The sequence below is a fragment of the Lichenostomus cassidix genome, chromosome 2 (genome assembly GCF_008360975.1).
Source record: "Lichenostomus cassidix isolate B80296 chromosome 2, HeHo_3.0, whole genome shotgun sequence".
NCBI classification, from domain to species: Eukaryota; Metazoa; Chordata; class Aves; order Passeriformes; family Meliphagidae; genus Lichenostomus; species Lichenostomus cassidix.
The window spans coordinates 111,388,132-111,411,797 of NC_139482.1; positions in this window are offsets into that span (position 1 = coordinate 111,388,132).

Below are 23,666 nucleotides of genomic sequence, written 5' to 3' on the forward strand. Positions count from 1 at the left end.
TAGTATGGTTCTGAAGGAATTTGGTTTTTCACAGGTTTTTCTTTCTGATTGTAATATTTACATTGCTATATCGGTTGAATAGAAGCACAGTTTTTTGTGCACCACATTTCTGTTTTTCTGCTTGTCCTGAATAACATGAAGGGGTTTTTATAATATGCAAACTTTTTTTAATGTTTTCTGAATGAAGTTTAATGATCTGGTGTTTGTGCATCTACATCAATAGTTATGCAGATGAGGTTATTTATGTTAATTGTACCCTTACAAAGTTGTCTACTGTACTAATCAAATAGTGACAAAAGATTAGACAGTAAATTAAGGAGGAAAGGAGCCTAGGTTTTGTCATTTCAGGTGCAGCAAATGTAGCACAGTAGTATTTCACATCACTTTAAAAGTGTTTTACCACTGAAACTCTGTGAAAAAATGCAATTGGGAATTCAGATATTCACTTCTAAATGCTTCTGACACACTGGCTTGCAAAGTAAAACTCATTTACAATGAACTTCATATATTACAATCTGGTTATAATAAAAACACCATTGTAATCACGTTGGTGTGTCTCCTGTTAGACCAGCTGATATCCATGGGAAAACAGGAGAAATTTTGGGAGCACAGATACTTCCTTTAAGTGGAAAAACCAATCTTCAACACTAGATCTTCAAGGCTGAGAAGAACTGCTTCAATATTAACTACAGTCAGTGGATTAATAGAGGTTAGTATTTTCGGTTAGTATTTTAGTATTTTATAACAGAGGTTAGTATTTAGAGTATAGTATTTTATACTATATTCATAGTATATTGGCTTTCAAAGGTATAACCTTTCCAGATTTTGGAAAACCTGCCACAACCTTTAAAATAATATGCCTTTCAGAATATACCATCATGCCTTTTATGGAAAAAAAGGATATACTTCTGTTAGATTGTCTTAGCAAACCCAGATAATCATATACAATATTTGTAAACATACTGAAAGCCCCACCTTATACAAAGTAAATTGTACTTCTGTTGGAAGACTCTTTCAGAACCTGCTACATACAGTCACAAATACATAAAAGACACTTGTGAAGAACTCTACTTCAATGTTGTGCATATGGTTAAGTCAGACAAAGAAGTTTTTGCTCTGTGTGAACAATGGGAACACACAGATGAAAGGAAAGAACTTGCTTATATCAATGTTTTATTTTCATACAAGAGTTCTTATACCTACACACTCTATACCATCTTTTGAATACACTTGCACAGAGGGCAAGATCTATAAGATGGACTTTGTATGTCTCACTATTACTTCTCAAGGAACTTTGCTACTCTGCTGTTTTAACTGTGATAGAAATTATTATCATAAAGTTAATGGGGAATCAGAACTTTGCAAAATGAAATAAAACTGCTTTTCGTAATTACCAAATACAAAAAAAGGGAAAAACCATAAGTTGCATATATTTTTCTTTTCTAAAGCTCTTGTTTAGAACAGTGCAGTGGAAAGAAAACCTTAATATAAGTGTGGTTGAATTTTAGAAAGAACTTTTAATTGTCGCTTGGACACTGAAGTTCAAAGATGTACCTTGCCCCTTACTTTTGTTCCTGGTATTTTGACCAGAATGAAAAAGGTAAAAGAAAATTCTCAGCTCAGTTTAATAAATTAATATAGAAGATGTTCTAATATCATATTGGAAGATATATGGAATTGTAAAGGGTGTTTAGACACATTATTTCATTATATTTCTCCCCTATCCATAATTGGGCAGCAGATCTCCATCAATGTGAGAGTATTTTGACAGTATGTGTATTCAGATCAAATATTTTAGTGCACTTTTCATGATCAGCAGTACTTCTACTTGCTAGGCAGAATAAAAAGTTAAGCCATGTTTTTAATACATATATACATTTTTTCAGAGTTGAAACCTTCTGTCAGCTGAGGATGGTTTCAGCACTTGAATAGGAGGTATTTGAATGCCAGGCACTCTGCAGCATGGCCACACGGCTCTTGAAATCAGCAGTCATACAAGCCCACACTGCACTATTCTACAGAAGACAGCATTCTCAAAGCCTGGCTGACTGGCAGATCAGCTCTCTGACCAGATCTTTCTAGATATTTCCCTGTCTCCCTGACCTTTAGTACCATTTTTACATACATAAGGCCTTACAAAGAGCCAAAATAAGGAGATGCCTTCATACTCTTCCTGACCTTGTTCCATGCATTCATACAATCTGGATCTCTGAGGCTCAAAGGCAGTTTTCTTGCAATATCTCAAAGCTAACTTGTCTTGGCACATCCTGCAGATCTCACAGGACTTTCTAGAAGACAATATTGGTGTCTGTCCGACACATAGACTTGGTGCCAGGTTTCTGTCCAACATCACAGCAGTGCATGAGGGAGCAAGTTGACACATCCAGGTTAAACAGGGTAAGGTCCAAAACACACCATGAATACCAGATGACTTTTAAAACACACAATATGTTGGTGTCAGACCTAACAAACCATGTAGGCCCTTCTATCCAGGGGTTATTTGCAAAGCAAAACCAGACACCTCTTCAGTGAGGCTGAAGATGCAGGTACATGTTCCAAAAATTTCAGTCTTTTTTTTCCCTGAGAGTTGTGATCACTCTAGATGAAATATAAAGAGCACCTTTTCCAAGTTGACCAGTTCATCAAAAAAGAGTGGGAAACTTTAAATCTGTATCAGACTTATTCATTACAGGTCATAATGTATGCATGTCATAATCCTATCATTTACAGGAAATTTTAGGGAAGTGTCTCTGAAACTGAAGTGTTAATGCAAAAGAAAAAACATAAAGAATAAATGTGATCATAAGAGACTTGTAACTGTTCATTTCTGTTGTAAACAAGCAGGTTTAGTGTCGCTGTTGAGCCGCTAGCAGAGAAAAGAACCCAGTTCTCAGTGGCAAGAAGGAAAAGACCTTTATTGTTTTGATTTCATCATATATATAGAGTTTTCAAAAGTCACCCAGATTGGTCAGTCAGAAACCTCCCCCTAGGCCAGATTGGCCAGGCCTGCACCGTCCAAATCTTGGGACACTGTTTTTAATAACATCCAAACCTTATCTTTATTTATAAAACTCAAAAGGAATTCTCATGGGAAAGACCTGTGCTAGCCACAGCTTAGAGTCCAAAGTTACAAGTTAGTTAAGTAATTTTGTCTTGACAGAAATGACCTTCACAAAATCTCACAAGATATATTAAATAGTCCCTTCATTTAATAATTAAAGCCATTCAAAGCATCATATATTTAAGGTGTTCTTTCTCCTCAGACAGATCTCTTTTGAGACTTTTGAGACTCTTTTGAGAAAGGATGCTGACCTTAACAGAAAATTCAAAACTTCATTCAATAAAATAACTACTTTAAAATAATTAACAGCTCTACACTTGGAAGATGGTCCTGTGCCAAAATTTAAGAGATTTAACCCAAACAAAAATCTACTAAAAATAGACAAAAATATATGTGATTGTTTGATCAGACGGTGAAAAGGATTGCTGGTCCATTTATGTCAGTAAGGAGCCATAAAACATCTAACAAGAGGCAGCTCATTCATCTGAGCTGGTGGAGCTCCAGTGTCCGATCAGATACAAGGCAAATATAAATAAGACAAGTCCCTGTTTCCCATGTCTGGGCAAGAAGGAAATCTAATGGACTTTGAAGACTGAGAAGTCCATGCAGCTGGGGACTCTGCTCACATACTGCACTGCTAATGTTATGGAGGTAGATTTGCACTACTGACGGGTTTCTGATGGAAGTACTAATTTGACAGAGCACCGTGGCTCAGAGACATAAATCTTTTTTCTTAAAAAGGAGTTTGAAATGAGAATTTCCACTCTCTTCCACAGGTTAGAAAACAGATATCCTTGAAAGAACGCATGTTAGTGAAAACTGTTCACAGCTCTAAGGCTCACAGAAAATTCTTACAGTGATTTTCCCGTGGTGTGTTATTGTATGATAATATACTGAAACAGGATAAATACTGACAAGTGAGTCCACCCAGCAGTAATACCCATTTACTGTGCTACATGGTATACTGGATTATCTTTCAGACTTTAGTGTTCTTAACAGCAAAATTAAGCTGTTTTATGCTTCAACATCTTCCACCACAGCACTGCTTAGAATTAGAAGTGGGATAGAATTTATATTCTTACTATGGTAACAAATCTAACTTTATATATAATAATGTCTTTTCACTGCTTAAATGAGAACAAACTTATTTAATGTTGTTTTGGTTTGCTTAAAATGTGTTTCTGCACCATTGCAATCATTCAGATATTCAACTCTTACAACACTGCCTGCCAGTTGCATACTGAATGTGCAGAAAGCTGAAAAAGTGTGAGTATGCTAAGGAACAAAAAATAAAAATCATAGTCAGTCAGTACACTGCTTGGGTTTGGTGCAGATTTTTTATGCTTACAAGTGTTATATTTTATTTATAATGAATTAACTTTTTTTTCTGTTACTGAATACATATAGAAATTCCTTCTTCATGTGCCAATCTCTTATTTTTACTGACCACAAAGTGACAAGGTTCATATGTCTGACAAATAAAGAAGAAGGGACATGTTTCTTTTCTCCCTTTCAGCAAAAAAGGCAAAATGTTTCACAATATATTAATATTGAGATTAATATTTAATGCTTACTTTTTGAAGTTATTATTACTGCAGCATGGGGGTTCTATAATTCAACTACATTTTCTAAGAGTGTGTAGTTTAGGCCATTACTCACATAATATTTCAAAAGACATACATTCTGAGAGAAACTTCATTTCAAATATGAACATATTTTTCTGTTCTAAATTTCTTGAAGAATTTATTGTTTTCTCACATTTTTATCTCCACATTTTGTCACCTCAAAGATTGTCGTGTAACCTAATTTCCACTAATGTTTTGTTCTTGTTGAAATTTTGCTGAAAAGTTATAGTGAAGAAAGGATTTCTTTGGCTCTATTCCATTCAGCTTCATTGGGTTTTGTGTCTTTGATTTGGATCTCAACTCAATCTGGGTTTTTTTTTTCAACATAATCTATGCTTCTGCTATTGATAACCATCAAGTGACTGCACTGTATGTTCTCATGCATGGCTCTGCATATCTACCAGAACATCTCTAATGATCAATGTATGTTTACATTGGTAAGAGTTTGCATGGATACACAAGAATGCAAACAAAGAGTAATTTTATATTGTATAAATATATCAATAATCAGAGCATTGAAACACCTTTCTCCTTTTTATGGTGAAATAATTTGCTCCTCTTCATGTGGTATTCATCTGAGCACTTTTTCCTGGTGTGCTGTTTTCTGATCTTCAACCTACACTCTCATTCAAGAGCTATAAATTCCCTGTCACTTGTCTCAGTAATTTGTTTTTTTAATAATCTTATTTTATACAATTTACCCCAAACTTGCAATTTCAAATTCTCTGTGATGATGTACATCTGAGAAGAGGTTGTTGTAGAACAACAGTCTTAGGAAAAAAAGAACACAGAATGTAAGAAGGGGAAAAAAAAGAGAATTCTCTTATAATGCCTTCAGTCAACTGAAATTAATCTTCCCTGATTTGTTTCAGTCCCTGCAAAAATCTCATTAAATTGCACATCATTGTGTTTTCAGTGATGATGTACTATTTAATCTTCTCTTTCCTTCAACAGAAATTTGACTAGTAAAGCAAACACCAGAAGGAAATATGCAAATTCTTTTGTATCTTACCTCAAATAATTGTAAAAGTCCTAGAGAGGAAATTGTTACATTTGCAGTTAACTCAGTTCCTGAGCTCCAAGCTCTTTCCAAGTCTGTTAAAGCCATGAAGTGCAGCATTTTATGTAGTTCTTCAATAGAATTTTGCCAGGAAAAGAAGTTCCACATCCACAGTAGTATAAGAGAGGTGCCTCCCATGGGCTTTGCTTTATTAAAAAATTAAAGTAACTCAAAAATTTCCTGAATATGAAAGCACACACTGTGCCCAACTCAGTGGGGTTTTTGAGAAAACTTTTAAATTTGAGCATGTAGTTCCCTAACAAGACTACTTGTGCTAGGCTCATGTAGAACTGGGCCAAAAGCTGCCACCTTTTCCTCAGGAACTTTCTATTCTGATTGTTTCCCCCTCCACTTCCCCATTTAAACTAGACAATGTCTGAAGTACTTCAGATTTAAAAGTGATAGGGTTGGAGATATTGCCTCAGATTTTCTCAGTCTCCATTCAAACCACTTTGGATGCGGAAACCTGTTTCAGAAAAACATCTCACTTTGTACCAAAGCTTGACTGCTTGCCTCTTAGAGCACTCTTCCAGAAGCAACACTGAAGGAAAAATATTTTCTCCATTATTATAGAGCAAAGATTAAACTCTGTGGCTAGCACAGGTCTTTCCCATGAGAACTTTCTCCTGTGTTTTATAAACAAAGATAAAGTTTGGATGTTATTAAAACAGTGTCTTGAGATTTGGACAGTTCAGGCCTGGCCAATCAGGCCTAGGGGGAGGTTTCTGACTGACCAATCTGGGTGACCTCTGAAAAGTCTATATAAGTTGGAATCAAAATAATAAAGCTCTCTTTTCTATGCCATGCTGAGAATCCGGGTCTTCTTCTCTGCTAGCGGCTCAACAGCGACAAAACCCTACTTTTCCCAAAATTACTCAGGAACTATTCTTTCTTTTAAAAGGCAACAGGTAATTAATGGATGTGAGCGTGACTAATTGACTGAAAGAGGAGAAGGTATTTTCCCTGAGAAAACTCACTATTTTGTCCCCTGAGAGAACCTCTCAGGAGAGCCTTCTGCAATCTTCTTTCATACCATGGATTGTAACCCTTCAGGGTTATTTGCAGAGACCTGGGAAGCAGGGCAAGATGGATATAAAACAGACAGCAGAATGTGAACTGTGGGAATCATCTATACAGAAAAAACTGAGGAAGAGTGTGGAGGTTCACCGGTCCGAACCGGCTGGCCCGGAGCCCAGGGCTCCAGTTGTCAACGTGGCGCAGATCCCCAAAGGGGATGCAGCTTCGTCCGAAGACTCCGAGGACAAAGTGTAACCTCTCACACCCTGCCCCCTGAAAGTTCTCTCTTTGTTTATTGCTTAGAAGTTTAGTTACCCCGCCCCTGTCACCACCCCAACTGCCACCCCTATCTAGAATGTTCTGTTTCCCTCGCTCCCTCATTGGTTGGATTGTATCCCTCCCCTGGTTTTGTTTCATTTGCTACCCTGCTTGTCCGTTAAGGCTGTACCCGAGCTGATTGGCTCCGCCCCTGCTGACCCGCCCCTGGAAACCCCGTACCCCCCTTTAAAACCCCCCAACTGCCGTTGCTCTGGGCTGTTCGTGCCTTGTGGGTTCTGGGAGCCAGACCTCACATCCACAGACAGCCTGAGAGCTTTTAGGGTGCCCGCTTCTCTGCTATCCTGTCAATAAAGCACCTTGAAGCTCTCTCTCTCTGTGGTTCTCTGCCTCTCGGGGACTGGAGGCTGACTCGACTCCCCGCCACTGGGCCTGACCCTCTGCCACAGGGCGGCCTACTCCTCCTCTCCCCATACGGGGAATCAGGCGGTGCCCCCGGGGGCCGACTGGTGCTAGTCCGGAGGGATGGAGCTGGAAACTAGTGGGCTGAAGGCCGAGCCCAGCTCCTGCAACACCAGAGAAGAAGCACTGCCTTGCAAGAAAAAAAAGGCAAATTTTGCTGTGTAGGAGGATAATTGAGGGGCTCTGTCTAGGTATTTTGAAATCAAAGCACAGACCAGAACCCAGCCTTTGTTTAGGAGGTGTGAGATATGCATTCATATGTACTCAGCCACAGCTATTCTGAAAATACATTTTACAAGCCTTTGTGTGTATGTTCTGCAATAACTGTCCTCTAGTAATATAATTGAAGTTCAATAGTAATGAACAAATGTGGAAAACTCCTACTACTGAATCCTTCTGTGTTTACAAAGAACTAAAAAATATTGCAAATATGTTAAAGAAAGTCTGAGAAAGGAACACTTCCCCAGACTATTAGCAAAGAATAGCTGATTATCTCTTCTCATTGTTTACTTCATTATTCTTTGAAATTCTGGGAATTCCAGTAAGCCATTATCTGACAACCACATGCTGTTGGAAGAGGTGAGGCACATATGAAGACATCTATATATTTTATCATTACTAATTCACATAATAACATATTCCTTTTCAAATTTCTCTTATACATAAAGCCAGTAGGGCAGTGATATAAGGTGTTCCTTCAAAACCTGAAGTATCTGAAATGTCTCTTTTTATTCTGTGTTTATCTATCCATCCAGGATGCTTGTGACACTTTCAAAATACAGTCAACAGTCACCACACAGTAGCTTCCAATTTATTTTGTCTGAATGCTGCTCTTCCCTATCGAAGTAGAAGTGTTTCTCAAAGACTGATAGATTGTATCTGGTATTGACACTGACTGTTGCAAAAATGAGAAGGGGAACATGGTAGCTGAGAGAAGACGTTGTCCTTAATCATTCAAGGATGATGGGAAAATGATTATTGTGATGATGACAGGGAACGTACCATAAATGAATGAATCATTTACAAACACTTTCTAAATTATGCTCTTCAGGTCCAAAGTAAAGTGTTGTTACACACAGCTTGTACACCTGTCTTCCTGCTATAGAAGGCTAATTGTTTTGGCATATCCCTTCCTCCAAGACAATATCAGAAATATTTCTCAAAATGACGGTCAGACTTCGTATTCACTGAATATTGTAGAAACATATTCAATTTGGATATCCATTGGGAGAAACAACACTGATAATTGTGAGGAAAGACCTGACTTTTGATGCAGGAATGCATGTTTTCATTCAAGAAATTTACAATTCAGTTCTGTTCACCTATCTAATTCCCAAGCATTACATTATCAGCTCCATAAAAGCCATTTCCTAATGTGTGGTTTAACTACCAAAGAGAATACATTAAGCTCTTTATGATGTTTAGGGAGTATTCATGGCACAATGCATGCAGAGTATAGCACTAGCCTATTGTCTGCCAACTGCTTATCAACTACAAGTTAAAAATAAGATTTTCGCCCACATTAAAATTATGATGTTCCTATCCAGGCATAACCAAGTAGATTTCATTAGAAATATTATTTCGTATTTCACTCAGGTAATTTCACAATACACATTCAACATGATATGAGTTTCAGCTGCAGCAATAACAAAAAAAGAATCTATGTGAAAACCTATTTTATACAAACTCCATTTGGTTCATCACTGAGAAGATTTGTAACTGTGATGGTCCTAACTGCTGTTGCAATAGATCACAGAATCATAGAATATTTAAGGTAAGAAGAGACTTTAAAGATCATCTAGTTCCAGGCTCCCTACCACAGCAGAGAACCTTCTGCTAGACCAGGCTACTTGGAGACCCATCCAGCCTGGTCTTGAGAACTTCCAGGGATGTGCCATCCACGCAATAATGAACTTTTTCCTAATATCTAATCTGAACATACCCTCCTTCTTGTCCTGTCACTATATGCCTTTGTTGAACGAGTTCTTCCCTGGCTTTCTTTTCAGCCCCCTTTAGGTACAGGAAGGATTCACTAAGGTCTCCCTTGAGCCTTCTCCAGGCTGAACAACCTCAACTCTCTCCATCTGTCTTCATAAAAAGGTGCTCCAGTCCTGTAACAGTTTACTGTCTCTTTGTGGATTCATTGCAAGAGTTCCACATCTTTCATGTGTAGAGAACCCCGGAGCTGGAAAGAGCACTCCAGGTGGGGTCTCACTAGGGAAGAGTAGAGGGGGAGAATCACCTGCCTCGATCTGCTGGTCACACTTGTTGTCATGCAGCCCAGTATGGTGGTGGCCTTCTGGGCAACAAGCACACATTGCCAAGACATATTGAGCTTTTCCTCTATTAACACTCAAGATTTTCTCCACGGGGATAATCTCAATCCATATTCCTTGCAGTTTGTGTTTGTGCTTGGGATTGCCCTGAGATATTCATGTACAACCAAGGAATTTCAACTTTGCATAATTCATTTTGGTATGTGCTGTTGACCTGTGCATGCACAGTATTCTCCTCTCAGGAGAAGTTTCAATTTACTCACCTCAGTAACCTGCATCCAGAAATGTCTGTGAGAAAAAAACTTGAACAAAGATCAAAGACCTTAAAGCCATTTACCTCATTCATTCACTCTCACAGATTCAGTTTCACAGATTTCTGTGACGAACTTATCTCACTTTTCACAGACTCTTGACAGAGTTTCTGATCGTGGTGCTCTTTTTATTGAGAATATGGTTTAGTCATCTCTGCTTTGAGATTACACAAAATATGACAACCAAATAATATCAGTCTTGCCAGAATTTGTAAATGCAACTTTTTTCCCAATCTCACTCACTCACTCACTCACTCACACAAATAACCAAACAACAATGAAGCTTGCATATGTGTGAGCTAGTTCAGGGGGAAATGACAATATGATAGGAATAGTCACAGGAAAAAAGTATAGTAATAATCACGTTTTCTTCTAAAATACTCTGAACCAAAAACTTTCTAAAGGGCCATCTGTGCTTCATTGTCATAAAAAGTAATTAAAACACAGGAAAGGTATTTAAGAAGATTAAAACAGGAATCTCCAGAGAATTGAAAAGCACAAACAGTTATTGTCTACAGAAACAGCTATAAAAATGTAAAACCTCCTTCAATGAACCAAGGAGGAATGTTTTCAAATAATGTTGTTCTTTTATGTCTAATTAAACACACACTATGTATTATTGCACAATTTCAGGTAAGTACTCTCATTGCTAGTTCTTGCAAAAGATAAATTGTGCAGTAAAACATAAACACTAGAACATAATTGAAATTTTTCTTAATTTCAGCAGACTAGGTATCACTTCCTATAGAATTTTATATTACTGAATTTATAGGAATAATTTTATGCTTATTATACATAAAAACTGACCATTACAAAGTAAGTAAAAGAATGTTTTCAACACAGTTTATAAGCATCTTTTCTAAAAATGCAATTCTCCACAATTTAATTGTTTAGACTGATCTTTTATTTGGAGGTAGAAGCAGCAGCCAGTAAAAATGTACAGTTCAAATAAAATTTTGAAAGGACGAGATATAATTTAATCTTTTTCACCAAGTACTCTAAGTTAATACTTAGAGTACTCTAAGAGTACTCATAGACTCTTCTAGAAGAAAATAATGCAATTATGAATTTTAATTTTTCAAAAAATGATGGATCCAATTGAAAAGTCTAGTTTCAGGTAGAAAGACAAACCTGCTCCTTCAAAGCTGTTCAGGAGCTTTACTATAGCAGCAAATCAAAAAGTCTTGAACAGCATTCAGTAACTTCTTTTTCCCTCAGATGCATTTTATGTTGATTTTTTTTTTTTGCCTGAAATAAAAAATTCTGAAAAAGGAAAATTGCAACTAAATGACAAATTTCACAGGAAAATTAAATATTTTATGGAGAAAAACTAAAACTGGAGAAAATTCAAAACAGCATTCAACCATTTATGTTGTCTATACATGAGATGAAAACTCTTTGGAACTTTGAAGGAATGTTATGTAATTCTATTACATTAGAGATGATATTAATACATTGTTGAGAGTTTATGAAGCAGGACCATTTCCTGACAAGTTTTTCTGCTTTATTGCATGTCGAGAGAGCTTGCCCTGACAAAACAAATGTCACATTTTATGCAACATATAGCTAAGAAATGTTCTATATTTCAAGAAAATAATTGTGTTGCCTTTAACTGAAAATGAAAAAATGCCTCATGACTAAAGCAAAGCAAGCACAAGAAACAAAGTCTACTGAATAAAGCAAAGCAGAGAAAATCCATTAAAACAAATCCAACCATCAAAGATGAATCAGGCTTATGGCCCAGTTAACTTTTCAGCAGAAATCAAGTAGTAGTACTAATTTTTCTTGTTGCACCTCACTTGACATTGCTAGAGAAAAACACAGGGCCTGAAGAATGTTCCCATGTGTAACTTTCAAAGTGTTTCTTAAATGAACCTTCCTTCCCCCCCATGCCCTGCCTTTACCTTCTTCAAGCATTTTCTAAGCTTTTCTTCAGTATATACATAAATTCTAATGACTAATGATTTAACTTAATTTTCGAATTATTTGCTCATCCTGTTTGCTGAGATTAGATGAATTTGGAGCTGATTTGTTTCATTTTCATTGGACTCAAACAAACGAAATAAGGGCAGAGATAATTTGAAAGCTTTGGCCTGGTTTGCAGATTAAGACTTCTATCATTAAAAGGGGTACTCTGTATGCCATTAAAATGGAGAGCTGTAATTGTACTGAGCAATTTAAAGTTAGGTATTTCCATCTCCTGACAGGAGAATCTCATTAAAGTATTTGCAATAATAAACGACAATTTTTTTCAATTTTAGGTTATTTGTGTGAGTAAACTTGGCAATTCACATACATATTACATAATTTGCTTCCATTATAGACAGTACATTGTGTACTGTTAGATCCATGTGAGTATCCTCTTCTGAAAATTGAGCGACTAGGCAGCTCTTCCAGCATTCCTTGGGAAGTTTCAGCCATCTAATGCAATTAAACATATGGCAGATTTTGATCCTGAGACAGTTCATTCTTTTCTTCCATTACTGCTCTCCAAAATTATATTGGGGGGAATAAAATTAAAGCAGAAATGTCAATATTCTTGTGTGATGTTGATGACTTAATGGTTGTGGATCAAAAGACAGCAGAGTCACCATTGATCAAAAGTGTGTAGTACTCAGTTCATGCAAAGGTTTTAATTTTCTAATAACATTAAATTAATCCTTGCATAATTTCAAATAATTCTATGTTGTTGATTATTACCTATTAATAAAGGCTGAAAAAATATGTGAACCTTAAAACCAAGAATGATTTGTGTATTGGGATCTGCTTTTGCTACATGATGACACCTTTTTTCATGGAAAGAACTTACATATGAAATTAGCTTTGTGTGACATCTTCATTATATTTAGTTTAGAAAAGTATTAAGAGAAAAAAAAGAAACAGTAGACTTTTCTTAAAAATTTCTAGTGAAGACAATTTTTTTCTCTGAGGTCAATAAATATTTGCCCTCTCCAGGAAGAATTACCGTAAAAATTGTTTTCCAAGGCAAAGGTAAATATATTCTTAGACTAGGAAACAATGTGTCCCAGTAGTAGGAGCAAATATGTAAATGAAAATAGTTTGTATTGAAGATTAAATTATTTTTATATAAATTTTATGGAAAAAGAAATAACTTTAAGTGAGCTCTGCTCTTGTCCAATGAACCATTCTGGATTTGAAGTTATTTTATGCATCCTGGCTGGCATTTTTGGCTTTTATTTTTCATTGAAATGAAATACAGGTTCTGCTTCACAAATCTGTTCCCTGATATGAACCAAGGCAAAGTAACAGGATGCATCTGGGAGATTAGCTTCAAATATGCTGATCCAGACTAAAATGCTGAAAAGAAAGCAGCTCTGAAGTGTACATCCATTGTAGAGTGTTACCTCACCTACCTGTGCTATCTCAGGCAAGGACCAGACTAGAAGACTGTGTGTTGCTCTGAAAGGCAAAGAGGAGATAGTAATTAGTTCATGTTTCTCTGCCCTTCAGATCAAATCTGTATCAATGAAGTACATCAGAAGAAAGTTGCTAGGTAGAGTGGGCTATAATATCATGCCCAAACACAATTTTTAAATGACAGCAGTAAAATTCCATTAAATGTGTAAAACTCAATGTGATGTATGGATGTGTGAGTTAAAGGTTACCTGATGTAAATGTAAACCTGAATGAGCACAGACATTATGTTCAGTCACTTGTCATACACATAATCAGAACATCCACATTAAGGTTCTCATACCTTGTGCTATTCCTCACCAGTAGAGATATTGACATCTTATTCTTAAGTACTGGCTTACAGGATTCTTAGGAAGACAATCCAATTAGATAGCTCCATGAGTTCAAATTTTGATAGACTGTGGATTCAGAACCAATTTTTGTTCCTTTGGACTAATGAAATAATATAGAATTCTAAAGCACATTTCCATTAAGTCAATATGTTTATTTCCATTTCCCTGTTAAAGTTTTTCCAGAGAGTGTCTTTACTTGGTGGAGAGCAGAGGTATGAAATTTATAAGCTAAGTACACTTGATGGCAAGAATCTTTACTGAAGAATTTTACTTAATTATATTCATCTGCTTTTCTTCATCATGCTTCGGCATAAAACGATTTAAATCAGCAGTCATCCTGCATCTGGTTAGAGAAATGACTACCTCCACTGCATTTTACAAATGAAAGAGGACTTGGTACAAAGAGAGCTGAAGGCTACAGAATGTACGATTGACACATTAAATGATGTGCCAAGCTGATTAAATAAATCCTTCTTCAAATAGAACCAGTTATAAAAAAAAAAGTGACAGATGTATATTTTCTGCTGGGATATATACAACCATCTGGCCTTGCAATTTCCAGATGGAAGTTTCACATTAAGTTCTCAAACTGAGATTCTAAGGTATTTGGAAGATCTGTGTTTTCCTTTTTTCAAGTATCTGTGGGATAGATGAAGTGGTCTCAGCACTTATGGTTGTAGCTGACTAAGGAAAATTGAATTTTTACATAGTATGAAATCTATTACTTTGCCAAATATTCCCTTAATAAATTCATTCTATTAAAAGCTGCTGCATGATTAATGAAAATAGTATCTTCAAAGACATTTGCAGAAAGTCAGAATTTCACAGCTCATAGCAAACTTTAATGAGACAATTAAGCCATAAAAGTGCTTTCATTCTTGCATTTGAGTTTGTTTGCTATATTTAACTTTATGCCATAAGGAAGGCTTTCAAACTTGTCTTTTAGTGTTTCAGAACAACTTTCTAGAAACTAATATTGTAAACAGGACATAAACACATATACCAGGACTAAAGACACTTAGAATTTAAGTGAGGATGACAGAAGTGCAAATGGAGATAGATGATAACACCAAGCTAAACAGGCAAAATCTTATGAAGTTATATAATAAAAGATAGGTTAAACATTCTGGAAAGCATATGTGGTCTAAACTAAAATACTACACTGTAGATGAACAATCCAATGCACAAGTGCAGATAGTGGCTGTCATCATGGAAACTTCTGAGACATTCACGGAAATCAGGAACCTAATAACCTGAGAATATTGCCCCTTCAGGCTGACCTCAGTTGCTGCCTGTATGTTGAAACCAGTGACTCTCTTGTAAAGCAAAGGGGAACATACAGAAATACAGAAAGGCTTGGGGATATCTCTCAGCTCTTCTGGCTGCAGAGGAGGGTTGCAGGGGGCGAGGACTGCTTTGGTGCTTAGCTCAGTGTTCACTTCTCTAACTCCATCACAACTATATGAGTCGTGGAGGTCTCACAGCTTCCTTCAGCAGCTTGGTTAGAAGATAACCATGTGCTTCATTGCAAAATCTTCTCCTCTCACCTCCTTGAGCTACAAAAGTTAAAGTACAACATGCTTGATACTTTCCACTGTGTTTCAGCTCCTACTTGAGCTGTAGAACCATTTTCCTCCTTCCTCTCTCTCCTGTAGGACATCACTTGGGCCACAGGTCCTTGCGAATATCTGGGTACAGTATTGATTATGCCAATCAGAATGTTTAAAGAGTAGCTTCCTATTCAGAGTAATAACTCAAACCCAATTTGATTAATTTCCTCAGGATAAAAACACAAGTGGGAGTTATCCTTAAATAAATAAATAAATACATATATGCATACATATATAAATACATAACAGATAACTACAGAGCATTAAAACTTTGAGAATCCAACCTAGGTCACATAGTTTCAAAACATGTGGCACTGAAATGTGATACAACTCATCTGTACTTCTGCATATATTATATTCCCTCTGAACTGCCAGCAGAGGACAAATTGCTCATTCAGTGTTATACACAATATAATCATGACAGCCGCAAACAGCAATAATTATTAACTCAGGTAAATGATAAACAACCTTCTTCATCTAGCTAATACTTGAAGAAATTCAGCTAAGTGGCTGGTTTGTCAATGTTAAAACACTGAAAGTAAGTTAAAATCAGGATGTTTACTTTAGTGGAGAAACTTTAGACCCTTTTTCTATTGGCAAAAATACATTATTTTTTTGCCTAGAGGATTTTTGGGTTTTACAATATTGCTGGAAGTAACCTACATGCTCAAAACAAGCCTTTCTAACAGGGCACATGACCAAAATACAGATAATATTTTGAAACAAAAATTACCTTTTCAAAATTTTGTTCACCCTCTTTATACTATATATCTTGTCACAATATATAATATTGTTATGGGATATGTCAAATAACAACTCTTGCATTTGAAAAAATTCTTATTTTGGAGTTGGACAATCTACCTGCTACTTCTGTTCCAGAATGTTACAGATCTTTGAAGCGGCTTTGCCAGACTTTTAGATCCATCTTTGGAAGGCTGCTGTGTATTACATATTTCTGAGGACAGTTTGCTTTTTAAGAGTTGGAATGACTTACTGCATTTTGTCACTATTGTTTTCACAGGGCAGCAATCAAAGACAGCAGATTTTCAGGTCATGAATAGTCCAACATTTTCATTAAAAAGCTGGTTAGCAGGCAGGATGCAAATACTTTTTTTAAAAATTAATTCATTATAGATGCTGACTGAATATGAAACGTCACATTGAACACTGATAATGAGGCAAACATGAAAACAGAGAGAGAATGCAAATATGAGAAAAGCTATTATTTGTTTTCATGTTAATTATTTTTTTCACTTACTTGTTAAATTTAATTCTCATATTTTATAACCTCAGACATTTACCTTGGATGTGATTTTGCCTTACCTTGTATTGAAACACATTTTCAAAGTCCAGTTAGCACATTTTAATCGTCATTAAATTTTGTCATTACTTACACAGTTTTGAATTTTAGTAACTAAAGATATCAGCATGCAAAAATCTAGCATGAAAACACCTCTCTTCATTAATTCTATTACAGTATTCCATACCTTCTGTATCAGCATTTTACTTTATACTTTCAGAACTAAGACTTCACTTGAGGAAGGAAAAGACCAAAATATTTCAACTATCAAGTGCTGATGCTTATAAAAAGCTTTTAAAATTAATTTCTTCCAAATTTTTTGGTCATAACAGTGTGGTAAGAGCATATAACATCTTCACCTTTTAGATTAAAAAAAGTCATGATAGTGATGGTATTCTCCTTGAAAATCCCTGTTTGCAGATTAATAGGATTAGCTATAAATAAATAAATAAATAAATAAATAATATCAGATTAGAAAACATGACATGCTGTCTCTCTCCTGTCTCAGGATTCACTAAATACTCCTTCATTTCAGATCAGAATAATTTTTTTTTTGTAATTTTTTTTCTTTTCTCCTTTATGTCATGTTTTATGGCATAATAAGAAGGCATGCAAAGATGAAAGGATACACTGATCATTTAAACTGAAGTTTGCTGCTGAATGTTAAAATCTTTTGCATAAGGTATTATTTTCATACCCTGTTTAGTGCTGCTTTAGATTTTTTAAGAAAGTCTCTGATTAGATCAGCAGGAAAATAGCCAGTCCTCAGGCCATAAAATGAGACATTAAAATGAGCACTTCTATTTGGCTACATTACTCCCTCTCTGCAGCCAGAACACTTCTACCCATCTCTAATGTCTGGCTTAATCAGCACTTCAGGAATCCTTCATACAGTCTTAGTCAATCTGCCAGGATACTTGAAAAGAAAGAGGTTGGTGTTTTCTTATGAACATTACAGGCATTCAGCTTTTACCTTGAAGGGTTTTTGGGTTTGAAGAAGCATAACCAGAAATTTAACATTAGGCAGCAGAATGAAAACATGCAGAAGATTGTAACTGCTTCTGAGGGGCACTGCTGATGTGAGGTGACAGATGTTTTAAAGAAAGAAAGTTAGAAAACTCTGAATATTGTTAATGTCCTAGCCTGCACTGATTAGAGAATTCTGAAAAACTTTCCAATGCAGAAAAACAGACACAGAAATTCAATATGATTCAAGCACTGGAGATTTAACTAAAGACAATTAAGTTACTTCATTTACTGATTTGTGGCAAGAAGCCACTTAATCAATCAGTGCAAAGCTGCTAAATGCTTTCCCTTTGAAGTCATGAGATGAAAAAGATTGATAAATGCCATGAGTTAAAGTCAGATTTTAGTCTTGTGTTAAGACTGCCTTTCAGTGCTGCATTATCCTGTCCTACTCTCCCTCCATGCTTTGGTTGGTAAATCAGTAAACCATAAACCCCAACAGTATTTTTAATCCACTTTTAGCCTAGTCTGGCAACACAGACAGTAATGATTGAATATAAAGAATATTATGGAAGTTTAAATAGTTTAAAATTGTAATTTTCCCCAATTTATCTCTCTGCCTAGTTGTGAAGTTCCTTAACCACAGTTAATGCAATCGCAAATGTTATTAACATTATAAAGTATAATTACAATAAAATTAGTGTTCTTTAGAGAAAATTACATTATCATGAAGTTAATTACCAGTTTGCATCATTGAAGTGCTATAACTGAATTACAAAAAACCACATTAAGGCTAGGTCCACTCTTGTGTCAGCAGTTACAACTTCCACCGTCAGTACAAGCTAAAAGGTGATGCTCAGAGATGTTACATAGTCTACAAAAATGCACATAATGTTAGAAATTCCTAACATGATATGATATGAGCATGTTATAATGACATTATATTTTTCAAAGCTATTTTTTATTTTTCCTGAAATGAGAACATTTTAATGGGTACAATTTCATGGGTATTAATGCTCTGTAAATATAAAACTACAGAACTGGTTCATGAACAAATATATTTCTCATGTCTTCAGAATTCTTTCTGATAGTCTCATATTATTATTACAAATTAATGGTAATAATCTCACCTCAGGAGTTCCAGAAATATAGCAGACCTACACAGGAAAAATATTAGGCATCAAATAGATATATTTTATATCCAACACTAGGCTGCTCTTTAAATGGCTAATACAATAATTTGGTAAATATATGATTTAAAATGCATATCTTAGTGAGGAAAATTTTAATTTCACAACATTAACAATATTACTTGCCCAAGAGTAATCAAAAACAAAATGTCACCAAAACCAAGCTGTAATTCCTGTTAAAAAAAAAAAAAAGAGGTGGGGAGAGGGGAGAAAAAAGAACTAACCCAGCCTATAATTTCCAAACCAATTTTTTCATACACTTCTTAAAAGCATAATAAATTGATATTTGCTTTTGCCTATTATTAGTATCTGTGCCATTCAAATTCTTTAACTGAACTGGAAAATCATATTTTAAAGAAAGACTTTTTTAACAAACAAAATATTAAGGTACAATTAGATAAGCTTACATTCAGCAACTATGATTCATTTCATACAACCTTTTCAAAACATTTCAGTTTGACAAATCCTGTCATTTGTCCCAAAAATGTTGCTATGTATGCTCCGTTAAGTCCTTCAGCTCATTGAAAAGCTTCCAAAATTTCTGTTTTATGGTCATTATGAAACCAGCCCTTCACAGGCATTGTAACCTTCTGAGCATGAAACAGTCCATGCTAAAGTCCCACAGTTTTGTTGACACCATAATACTTTTATGAGCAATGTAATTTGAGGTTTCAAGGTCTTCCACAGCTACAAGCAGAAATATTAGACAGCCTGGCTCCTGAATGAAAGGAATCTGTATTAAGATTGGAAAAACTTTGGATATCGCACTTGGAAGTTAAATGTTTTCACTTATAAATGATCAGACATCAGATAAACTAGCCATACATTTTTAATGGCATAAGCTTTTGAAAGATTAAGATCTACTCAATTAGAAAAAAATTACATGAACTAAAGAAAGTAACAAGCAATAGTGAAATGGCAGTTAGGTTTTAAAAGTCTTCAACACACAGGTAAACTTCATTTTATCTACTTATTGTAATGGTTTCTCAAAAACTTGAGAAATTTACAAGCAGATTTTTTTTTCCTGTCAACACATTTTTATTTGTAAATGCTGATGGAGTGATTTTTTTTTTTTTAAATTTATACCACATCCAAAATATCACAGATAAGAAATGCTAAGTGTTGATGCAATTCTGCGTGTGGGAGAGCTGTGTGTTGCAGTCTCTCAGACTGATCTGATGTCTCTTTGATGACAAGATAGTGTTTAGGGTTTCAGTTGAAATGGAAGACTTTCCTCTCTTTTAGTGGAGTTGTTTACCTTCTAAAACCTATTTCAGTTTCAGGTCTTCCAGGGTATCTAGAGGATGGATGATAGGTTTGCTTGATTGTTTTGACAAGAGCAGTAAGTTCATTTGGCTTGTGCACTTACAAAAGTGTCAGTTTTCCACAAATATTATTAGCAGTCCCTGCAACACACACTAAGATGAGTGAGCAGCTTAATAGACTGATCTATCTCACATGAAAGTTCATGGAAAGGCTGCAGGTAGCTTTACTTTTCTTCATTTGAATTAAGTTGTAGTAAATTTGCTAATCCACAGCAATACTTTTTCTACAAATATCCCATGCTTCTCACAAATGTATTCCTAGCAACACAAATGTAACCTGAGGAACAGCTTGCATGACATCCTTGTTAATTAATCATTTCAGAACTGCTTGGAACTTCTTATAATTATATTCTCCTTCTCTTTGACAAGTCCTCTGAACTAAAGAACCAATCTTCATTTTTGTAACAAGCTGGGTTTAAACTTGACTTTTTTTTTTTTTTTTTGTCTGCCACAGCAAGATATTTTCAGGTGCTTTTATTCTGAGACAGAGATCTTCAATTTTTAGTACAATAAATCTCAACTATAAATTTGGATTGCATTTCAATAACTGTTTTTATTATACAGTCAAAACATTATTCTTTCATTACTAAAAAGATAAATTTAAAAGTTAATATAAAAACTGACAATAAGAGTTAATGGAAAAAGAAACTGGATTGTGAAGAAGCAATTGGAGAACCAAATCCATGACCAATACATAAAAGGACGCATATTTCTGTGCATCTGGCTGAGAAGTATGCTATTATCCCTTAATTAAATATTTTAAGAGCTTTTCTTTGTGTTTTTTTTTTATTTTTTTGTGGTTTTGTTTTTTAGGTTTCTGGGTTTTGGTTTTTTGTTGGGGTTTTTTTGTTTATTTTGGGGTTTTTTTGTGGGTGGGTTTTTTTTGTGGGGGTTGTTTTTGTTTTGGTTATGCATGTACTTTGAATGGCATAAACCAAATTAAATAGGAAGCCTAAGGGGTCACAGAAAGGACTACAGGAATAAGATAAAATATGTAAGCAGAACACTTAAAGACAGAAAGCAAATAAAATGTGTAAATGTCAGATGGAGAGAAGAACAGAAAGGGTTTAGGAAGCTAAGGAAAGAGTGAGAAGAAAGGATTTACCCAGAATTAAATAAATATTTTTGTTTCACTTGCTAGCTCAAAAAAAAGCCTAGGAAAATTAATGGAGAGAGGGAAGAATTCCGTGTGACTCATATCTCAGAAGAAGTTTTTACTAGTACAGTTTTGTAAAAATGAATTTCATTTAACCAGTGCAGAATTGGGCTGATCCTCATATGACCAAAGCTAAAAGCAACTGTTGAAAACATTATTAATAATTCCCATCATTTTTTTAGGGATTGTAGCCTTTGTTAGTGCCCATAATTTTCATGCAACACTCAACAGAGCCTTTGGGTAGCCAGTGACTGGGTTAGCTAAATTGGATCCCAGCACAAGCTTTCTTACATTCCCTATGGACATTGTCTCCAATCTGAGGAGGAGATAATTTTCAGGATTTCCCTTACTAAGTGTTTATGTTGTGAAACCACAGCCCATGCAGAATGGTTAGTCTCCACTGCTCTTTCCTTCTGTAGTCTGCTGTACCAAAGCAAGTTAATGCAACTATGCTTTCATGTTCCATAAAAAATTACTGAGAAGCACAACCATGGGAAAACAAGGTGGAAAGTTTTCTTTGTCAAAAGGTTTTGGAGGTTTACCCATGAAATCTCTAATTTCACTCAATTCTGTGTACAGCTGATAGACTGGCAGCCCACAGAAGCAATACTGAGGACTCAGCCAAATATTCCACAATGCAGCATCAGTGGCATTGGTTCAACTCCTCTGCAGTGTAAATATATTCAATGAGAATCTTGAGTAACTCCCTACAGTGTGCTGGCAAAAAAAGGTACAAATCTAAGTTAATGGCTAGGCAAAGTAATTTTCTTGTTTTAAAAACCTTAATGCTGATCCAGAAATGGCCAAAATATTATGAAGAAATTACTGGTAATCTACCCACAAAAAAAAATTTTGTGACACAGTTGTCGCTGTTAAGGTAGTATCTGCCTTGCCTGGAAATACCCAGAATCCTCTAATAGGTCATATTATTTCAACTCACAGAAGATTATTCTATTACCTTTGATTCTGTTAAAATAAATTAAAGGATAATACTGGAACAAATCCAACTAAAAGATGGATTTTTTTTCAAGGAATGCAATTGTAATTTAATTTTGACAAAGCTTAACCTGCAGCTTTTAAACACGGAAGGCAAAAGTATTTTGAATTGCAACTGAAGAACAATAAAGTCAAAATGAATAACACAAAATAAGATCTTTCTGTAACAGCAGATCTTTAATAATTCCTATTGTCGATTTTTACAGAAATACTGTAAACAACTGTTCTCATATTCTTCAAACAAAATTAGAGAAACATGGGTGCTTATCATTCATATTAAAAACGATAAACAAAAGTATGCAGAACCCAAAGCAGATTTTAAGCAATCTTAAAGTCCACACAGAATGAGGAAAACTAAATACAGAAATAGAGAAATACACAATCATTAGTATTTATAAAGAAATAGATTTAAACTTTTATTATAAGAATATCATTAAAAATATAAGACATCACTAGGATCAAACCATGGTGACATCATGAGAAATAAATTCCTTTTTAAGTCAGTGCCAGCTCCCACTTATATTCTGTCACCAGCTTTTTTTCCCCATGTTTTAGTACTCACAAAAATGCTTTTATTTATTACTCTAAAGTAATTGCAATTTTCAGCATTGCTGGGAGCCCTACACTACACGCTTTAGGGGAAGGTTTAACATAATGCAAAGGCTTGAAAGATGAGCTTAACCTTGCAGTACTTAGTCCTGTCCTCTCTCATCACCTGACTTCCCAGACTGCCTGTGTGATGGGAGCAGGGTCATGTCCAGGAATGTGCAGATCTGTTCCCAGCAGAGCTGGATCATCAGGCATTGTGGTTTCACCCCAGCCAGCAGCCAAGCCCCACACAGCCTCTCACTCACTCCCCTGCCAGAGGTATTGGGGAGAGGGTCCAAAGGGTAAAAGGTATAAAACTCATGGGTTGAGATAAAGACACTTTAATAGGCAAAGCAAAAGCTGTGCACACAAGCCAAGCAAAACAAGGAATTAATTCACTGTTATCCACGGGCAGGCAGGTATCCAGCCATCCCCAGGAGAGCAGGGCCCCATCACACATAATGGTTACTTGGGAACACAAATGCCATCACTCCAAATATCCCCTCCCTTCCTACTTCTTCCTCCCACTTTACCTACTGAGCATGATGCCACATGGTGCAGAATATCTCTTTGCTCAGTTGGGTCTGTCCCAGCTCTGTCTCCTTCCAAACTCCCATTCACCTCCAACATCCTTGTCCACGTGGCAGTATGAAAAGCAGAAAAGACCTTGGCTCTGTGTT